The sequence below is a fragment of the Macadamia integrifolia genome, chromosome 14 (assembly GCF_013358625.1).
Source record: "Macadamia integrifolia cultivar HAES 741 chromosome 14, SCU_Mint_v3, whole genome shotgun sequence".
Classification (NCBI taxonomy): domain Eukaryota; kingdom Viridiplantae; phylum Streptophyta; class Magnoliopsida; order Proteales; family Proteaceae; genus Macadamia; species Macadamia integrifolia.
In genome coordinates this window covers 6,287,724-6,296,519 of record NC_056570.1, presented here as the reverse complement: position 1 = coordinate 6,296,519, position 8,796 = coordinate 6,287,724, and the positions used below count along the sequence as shown (strand labels likewise).

Genomic DNA, 8,796 nt, shown 5'->3' with positions numbered 1-8,796 from the left:
CCTAATGCATAATGCATCAGGGGCGATAACAGTTTTATATTTTTGGAAAATCAACTCAACTTAACTGGCTAGAATTATCCTCCTGAACTCAACTGAACCTCAATGTTTTTTACTTTTTTTTTTTTAAATAAAAAACTGAACCTGAAGATCCTTTTTGTAAAGGAAGTATTGGGTTCTAAACTACCAGGGATTAAAAAAAAAGTACTGGGTTCTAATTAGCGCATAAACTCACTTCTTCCATTGATTTGGAATCTCTTATTAATATAAAATTTTCCTCTTAAAGGAGATCAGTAGATTCTTATCCAACGGTTGCAGCAGCTCTATAAGAGCTATTATAAGTATTATATCAATAATCACTTCAGTGGAGATTACCCATTTGCCCTTTGCCTGGAATCATCACTCCCTTAGAAGATGGATAAAAGCAATTAGAGCCCGATTCCCTTGCTTGAAGCATGCAAACAAGTCTAACCCAAGGTCGTGTTTTGTCGAAAAAAAAAAGGGGATGGAAGTGATTAGAATAATGAAAAAAAATAAAGAAAGTTGTAAGGTTACATGGCACCTGCATCAAGGCACTCAAAGCCCGTCTCTCATGAAATGAAAAAAATCTCATCTCATTGGATGCCCCATGCAAGTTCTCATAGGCCTTTGTATTGGTGTAGAGGCCACATAACTTGGCAACGATCCCCTTTTCAAAAGAAAAATAAAATATAATATAATAGAGGGAAAAAGAACCCTGAAAATCTATAGTAGGAAACACCCAAACTATAAATAGTCATAAAAGTCATGTACAGTGTACTGCACAAAGCTTTCGCTATATCGAGGTCTGGGAGTGGCATTATGTACGTATGCAGGATGCAAAAAGACCACACTACACCCTTGATATGCGCTGAATATGCTCCGTGAATCCGTGCACCCTCTCATTTGACCCACCGATCTAATGTTTCTTACATCAGACCGGCATGATTCTCTTGCCAAAATCTGAATTGATCATTGTCAATTCCATAAATTTCGACACCAAACCCTTAAGGTTCTCTTGCCAGTATCTGGATTGATCACTGTCAATTACATAAATTTCGGCCAATATACAAATTTGGAAATGAAACAAGCCATAACCAATCCCAATTCCAAATCTTTTAAACCCTCGCAACATAGGAAGAGAGTTAAAGATAGAACTCACAGTTTCAACTTTCAACAGATCAATCACTATTCATGGTAGTTTACCCCCAAAAAAAACCACTATTCATGGTAGACGAAGAGATTCTCTCTACACTTTGGATAACAAAAGCTCTCGTCATGGAAATTTATTTATTAAAAATTTTTTTTCTTAGCCTTCACAATAAAGCTTTGTAAAGTTAGAGAACCATCGCCGGAGCTCCTTCTTTACCATCGACCGCCGAGTCACTGACTCATAGACTCGTTCTTCGATTAAGCCAACCATGTCTTTCCTCAAAATACTTATAGGGTTTTGCCTGATTTCATGGTTATCTTTGATATCTGCACAAACCCATCTCAATGAAACTCAAATTTCAGATTCAGATTACAAGACAGAACCAACAGTCTATGAAATATTTGAAAAGTTCAATTTCCCAAAAGGGATTCTCCCCCAAGGTGCCAAGGGATATGTACTTCATAATGATAACAGATTTGAGGTATATCTTGATGGGAACTGCAACTTTAAAGCTGATGGAGGGTATAGTCTGCATTACAGCAAGAAGATCACAGGGCGAATTGAATATGGTTCTTTGACGGATTTGAAAGGAGTGAACGTCAAGATTTTCTTCATATGGGTAGGCATCAATGAGGTGAGGATAGATGGTGGGAATTTGGATTTCTATGGAGGACCCTTATCGGCATCGTTTCCGCTCTCTGATTTTGAAGAATGCCCACAGTGCGGTCGCGGGGTGAATGACCCTAAACTGGTATCAGATTCCTAAGGAGGAAGAAATAAGTTTTTTATTTTTATTTTTTTGTAATATATTCTTCTCCTTTTGTGATGATGATAATGATTCATGGTTATTCTTATTCCAAGGAGAAAATATGGCATTTTTTTTCTTGCTGACTGGTTTGGGAAAGTGATCAGATTGCAACTCAGTTGAGTTTGTTCAGAAGATAGTCTTTTTAAATATGGGTTTATTACAGGAAAAAGTACATGAATTCCCACTTTTGGGTTTCTTTTTCAAAACTATCCAACTCCGTCCAATAGACAAAAAGATACAAAATCATGTTTAGATTTACAAAACGATTCAAAACAGGGATTTCCCTCTATTTACCTACATGTTTTGATATTTTTACCCTTTCATTCCTTCTCTTCAACATACCATTGTCACCACAAGGCCACAACCATCTCCGCCACCACGGAGAGATCTCTGCCTTTGTTATATTTTAGTGTTAAGAGAGAGAGAGAAACAAAGAATTGTCATCAGTGCTCTGTTCAGGAAAGGCCTATGGTAGTTGGCGACAGACAAGTCCGGCGATATTCTTTCCAACTTCTTTCTAACAATGCTCTGTTTTTTTTTAGCTCCTCCAAAAGAGAGAGATGGTTTTAGTTTGATCTTTTGAGAGACAGAGAAGAAGTTAAATGCCGAGGTCAACAAGTGCTCAAGCCTCATTCAGTCCCTTCATTCTGCTTATGCGGCTACAACTACAATTTATTTTTGTATGCCACCACCACCACAAATCTCCAGATAATTGATCACTTGATTTTATGTAATTTCTGCGCTTTATTTCAGGTGGTTAACATGGCAAAAAGATTTCCTTTTTTTTTTTTTTTTTAAATGTTACATGGAAATTGTTGGATCATTTCCATTCAATTATTTCCTAAGACAAAAAGGGAAGAGGGAGAGTTCTACAGAGAGCGGGGAGACGAAGCTCCTCAAAGTCAAATTGATCTTCCTAGTACATTTCATCTTAACTTAGGAAGCTTATGGTCTATTGTACTTAAATTTGGCAATTTTATTGGGTCTGTATGTTGCATTTTGATCTTTGTAGATGTGGGAAGGGCATTGGATCAATTCCTAGCTACGTTTATTGTTGTTATTGATGATAAATCAAAGAATGAACTCATTAACACCATGCGAATGGGAATCTCTGGCTACCCATCGTCATCAACATCATCTTTGCATTCTAATGAATTAGTTCATGCTCCTCTACATCAATCTAAAGACAAAGTTGAGACTAGGGGTACAAGTTTGGCCTTGACTGTATGAACCCGCCTTTGGGCCACCATGATCCCAAACAAGTATCGACCCGAAAATTTTGGCCCAGAGGGCCAGCCCAACCCTGAAATTTCTGACTCCGGGTCAGGGTCAGGGTGGGTAAGGGTTGATGTCTTTGGTCCGCCCAGCCCACCCTGAACCCGGCCCTGATTTTTTACCCTAACTTTTGGCCTTGGTTTTGGCCTGACCGGTCCTAGTTTTTGCCCCTGATGTTAACCCTGATATTAACCCTGATATTAACCTAATTTTAGATATTGTTTGACATTGAGTCATTGACACCTTAAAATCCCTAATATATCTTCTCACCGATCTCTCTTGTTTTTTTTACAAAAAAAAAAAAAATCTCTCTTGTTTTTTTTACAAAAAATAAATCAGGATATACACGGCTCTTAATGGCAAACTAGGGTCAAAGTCAATCAAGGTCATCCTGACCCTTAATGGCAAACCAAGCTAGGGTCAAGGTCAGGGTCAATCAAGGTCATCCCGGCCCTTGATAGCAAACCAAGGTTAGAGTCAAGGTCAATCAGGGTCAATCGGGGTCACCTCAGTCCGACCCTGAATCAAGGCCAATCAAAGCGGGTAAGTGTTGGGCTAAACCCTGAAAGGTTGGGCTGGGGTTGGAGTTTTACGGCCCTAAATCAGGGTCAGGGCGGGTTGGACCTGGTTAAGGGGACTCAGGATTGGGCTAGGGTTTTAAGAAGCCCAGCCCAACCTGACCCTGTTGCACCCCTAGTTAAGACATCTAAATGGAAGAGAGAAGGCGAGGTTGCCGTTGGCCGTCGTCAGCAACGTGAATGGATACATAAAAAGAGTCTTATAAGTAATCGGCCTTTGGTGGACAGCATGAGGTAGTCGTGTTGGTAGAAGCAGTGTGGGGAGCTGCTCCGATGGTTGTCGGCACATATGCCTCAATGACTCTGATGTTGGCATGGTTGATGATGATGGCAAAGCAGGTAAGGTGTTCGGTTGTGAGATGGCCAGCAAGGTAGGGGACCTGATTTTTGGCAGTCTTGTAGTTGAAAGAAGAAGATGAGAGAATGGAGGCGGAGGGCAAGCCAAGGGTAAAAATGGCAAAACATGTACGTAGATGGAGGAGAATCACTTTTTGAGTAGTTTTGTAAATTCAAACATGATTTTGCATTTGTTTGTTAACTAAAACACAAGGTGGGTAGTTTTGTATTTTGTATTGAAAAACCTAAGAGAGGGTAATCATGTAATTTTCCTTTTATTATATCAATAATCTCTTTACTGGAGATTACCCATTTGCCCTTTGCCTTGAATCATCACTCCCTTAGAAGATAGATAAAAGCAATTGGCAGCTGATTCCCTTGCTTGAAGCATGCCAACTAGTGTAACCTAATGTGGTCTTTTACTGGAAAAAGAAAAAAGAAAACAAGGTATGAGAGGGAACAGAAAAGTGGAAAAATTCTGTCTCCTCTCATGAAATGAAAAAATCTCACCTCATTGGATACGGATCTGGCTCCTCTTCAACGACTGCACCCTCCAACCATTCTCCAACGTAAATTCAATGGTTGGGAGGGCTTGGTCACACATCGCAACACCTATCAACACTTGGGAATACGTGTCTAAACATTCTCAACCCTTAGATAAATCGTCGGAGGGTCGGTGGTGTTGGAGAGGATCTTTTTCCGTTGGATATCCATGTAAGTTCTCATTGGCCTTGCGCTGGTGTAGAGGCCACATAACTTGGCAACGATCTCCTTCCCAAAAAAAACATAAAAAGAGAATAAGACAAAGAAAAAATAAAAACTACGCCAATCTATAACAGGGAACACCCAAACTATAAAAGGTCATAAAGATCATACATCATGCACAAGGCTCTCGATACAGGAGTTTTGGGAGGTACATTGTTTATTGAGAAAATTGCATTGCCACCCCCTGAACTTCGGTCGTTATTCAACGCCACCCCCTGTACTTTTCGAAACGTCAAAGCCACCCCCTAAAAATTCAAAAAATTTCAAATCGGTCCCTGCCGTTAGCCGACCGTGAGAAATGAATGAAAACCGGTTAGTTTTTTTCTAATATACCCAAAATACCCCCACCCTGAGTGAGAGGACAATATTGCCCTCTCCTTTATTTCCTATCTTCTAAACCCATACCCTCATCACATCTCGCCTCTCTCATCTCTCATCTAACTGCTCACTCCTCTCACTCACTCGGCCGGACAAGAAGACGAAGACCCTCCTCCGGCGTGCGATTCTCCCCTCCTCCGGCGTGCGATTATACCCTCCTACGGCGTGCGATTCTACCCTCCTCCGGCGTCCGAACCTCTACCCTCCTACGGCGTCCCATTCTACCCTCCTCTGGCGTGCGATTCTCCCCTCCTCCGGCGTCCGAACCTCTATCCCAAGGTATGTTGTTGCTCGGTTTCTTCTTCTTCCTTTCTAATTTAGGGTTCTTCTTCTCAAGTTGAAGCCCCTTGGTGACATTGAAGAATTTTAGTACATGGTACCATTGATCACATCTCTTAAGCCTGTGAACTGCCACAGTATTAGCTATAAGCTCATGTGAGCACCTCCCATTAACCCCTGGATAATCATACATCGTTGGCTTATTCGAACCTGTTCTTAGCCTTCTTCCCCATCTTCAACCATTTTCCAACCAATTTATCCTCAAGTCCATGTGTTTGATTAGCAGGAATGCTTGACTCTGCATTCCACTAGACGAGATCCCAAGACAATAGAGAACCCCATGCCCGACATGTATTCGACGAATGGATTATGGCTATGGCAAGTGATTACAAAACCATAATACAAAAAGCCTATTTCCCATGATATGCCTACAGAATGAGAAGTTTGTTATCACTGGAAATATAATAACTGAAGCCCAATCATTTGAACATATTTTAGTTTGTTTTTCTGAAGCATTTTTGATAGTAAAAGAGAAATTTATCAACAAAATGGGAGAAACTCAAATCACACATCAAGATAGGGCAATGGGCATCCCCAATTGTAATTCAAGCAGCCAGTTGGTTAATTCACAAGCCAAGTAAAATTACTATCACTTTTGCCATCATAGTAAAATCTGCTTTGTCATTTAATTTGTTCTGTTTCCAATAGCTTGACTGCTAATGAATATGGTTGTTTCTGTTGCTTTGTAGAGCTTTGAAGAGGCTGGTCAAGTTACATTGTAAGTTTCAGGGTTTTCTTTGAGGAAACATCTATGACTTGTGTTCCCTGTGTTTGAGCGTTTCTCATAATCTTGATGCTAAGTAATAATAATCCACTTTTACCATGTTTATTTTGCAGATAACCGATGTCTACTGCGAGTGTCAATGACAGCAGTCAAAGTGGGTTAAGGTTTGTGAATGTTAGATGCAAATGTCCTGAACCCAAAAGGGCATTGGTGCGAATCTCAGAGTCTAGTTCACACCCAAATATGTTGTACTACTGTTGCCCTGAAGCACCAAGAGGTTGTCGATACTTCTCATGGTGTGAACCTATAGCTGCACCAAGACTTTTGTCAACCCCTGCAACTAATTTAGAAGCAGTTGTTGGTGAAAGAATCCAAAGTCAACAGATGAAAGAAGATATTCGTGGCTTGAAGAAAAGAATTAAGTATTTAGAGAAAGCGTATAGAACGATGAAAATTGTAATTGGTGTGCTTGTGGTGGTGTGTTTAGTGCTATGTGTTAAAAAATGACTTTACAAGCATTAATATGAAGTTGTGTCAAGTATGTAAGAATCTGAACTAAATGAAATCGTTCATTCTCACTGTTCTTATGACTACGTTATTGATTAATCATGACCCTCAAAATTGAATGGGTATCATTTTGATGGAGAGAGTGCTAACATTGTGATAAGTTTCGACAACAAACGGGTGGCATTTTGACTCAAAACGGGCAACATTTTGACTGTAAACGGGCAGCATTTTGGCTATAAAATGACATTTAATACCTGTAAATATCATATAAAAAAATCCAAACATATCCAAAACATATACCATACAAAAAAAATCCAAAACATATCCCTGCAGCACCAAGAGGTTCAAATTCCTGTTTTCATCATAATATATACCATACAAAAAAAATACAAAACATATCCCTGCAGCACCAAGAGATTCAAATTCCTGTTTTCATCACAATATAAACCATATAAAAAAAATCCAAAACATATCCCTGAAGCACCAAGAGGTTCAAATTCCTGTTTTCATCACAACTTATACCATACACAACAACAAATAGTGTGAAATAGAAATAGATCTTAACACAAAACCAAACTCATCAAAAACATCCAAAACCATACACTGATGGATCCAACTGTCTTAAGGTCATAAAAAGTAAATTTATACAATATTGTTCTCTTGCTCTAAATTGAAACATCCAGCTTGCTTGTACTTCATTTATTCTCCCTCTCCCTTGCTGTCCTCTTTGCTCGATTGGTCTTTTGCTTGGTCAATACCTTGTCTTGTAAACATCCCACTGTGCTAGACATAGATGCTTGTGATCTAGTTAGTCGTTGAGATGTCTTGATTCCATCTTCACTCTCTCCTTTATGTTTCTCCTACACAACAACAAATAAGCATGAAATTTTTATTAAACAAGTTTCAAATAAATAAATAAAATGAATTGCATTTACCTTTATATTCTTCTTTTTACTAGTACATCCATCCTGCTTAGCATCTCCAGCCCTCGGGCATGTCCTCCTATTGTGTCCTTCCTTCTTGCAGATGTCACACCTAATTGATGATGATCTCTTCCTAAAATCTGAAGGAAGTGCTTCTCCTGCTTCTCTTCTCCTGATTTTGTGAGGTCTACCTGGTAACCTCTTCAGACTTGGTGGTAGTACTCTCTCATTATGAGCATCATCCTTCAATACTGCCAAATCTGGAAGTGGATGGATCATCTCTTTGTATGTATCCAAGTATTTTCCAATACTGAAAAATGGATCACAATAGTTGACCAACTCTCCCCTTATGTATGATATAGAAGCTGCAGCATGGAGACAAGGTATACCAGTGCCTTCCCAAACTCTACAATCACACATGTAATGGTTCAAATTAACCACAAATCTGTTGCCAAATCTGTCTAAGACCTCAAATTGACCTTCACCTGCCGGTTGACACCTGCAATGCCTTGCTTCTTGCTGAACCTTATTCAACTTCACCATAACCCTTGGTGTTACTTTACCCTCCCATGTGGTTGCCTTCTCATACCTTCTATGCAGCCTACCCATTATTTTCACCCTTAGGTGATCAACCAATGTGAGAATGGGTTTGCTCCTTAAGTCTCCAATCCATTGATTAAATGACTCAGTCATATTGTTCGTTATATGGTCACTTCTTGCTCCTACATCAAAGGCATGCCTTGACCACATCCTCGAGGGGGTTTCATTCAAATACATGTATGCATTTTCCTTAATCTCCTTGATGCTATTCATTTCCTTTTGAAACTGAAGTTCAGTTGAAGCTTGTGAGGCAGCCCAAAAATGTAGCCTCAATAGCATACCAGGGTGCTTTGCCTTCAGGTTTTGATATAGATGCCTACTGCAAATTCTTTGGTGAGCATAAGGAAAGATTGTGGAAATCACAACTGACAGCCCCTATACAACACATATGTTCA

The 8,796-nt window shown here is 39.6% G+C and overlaps 1 long non-coding RNA gene across 1 annotated transcript; it reads left to right on the top strand.

Moving 5' to 3' along the window:
- Window positions 1-5,487: 5,487 nt before the first annotated feature.
- LOC122060909 lies at window positions 5,488-6,958 on the top strand. Its single transcript, XR_006134497.1, has 2 exons — window positions 5,488-6,365; window positions 6,485-6,958. It is a non-coding gene; the product is annotated as an uncharacterized LOC122060909 (long non-coding RNA).
- The last annotated feature ends 1,838 nt before the right edge of the window (window positions 6,959-8,796 follow it).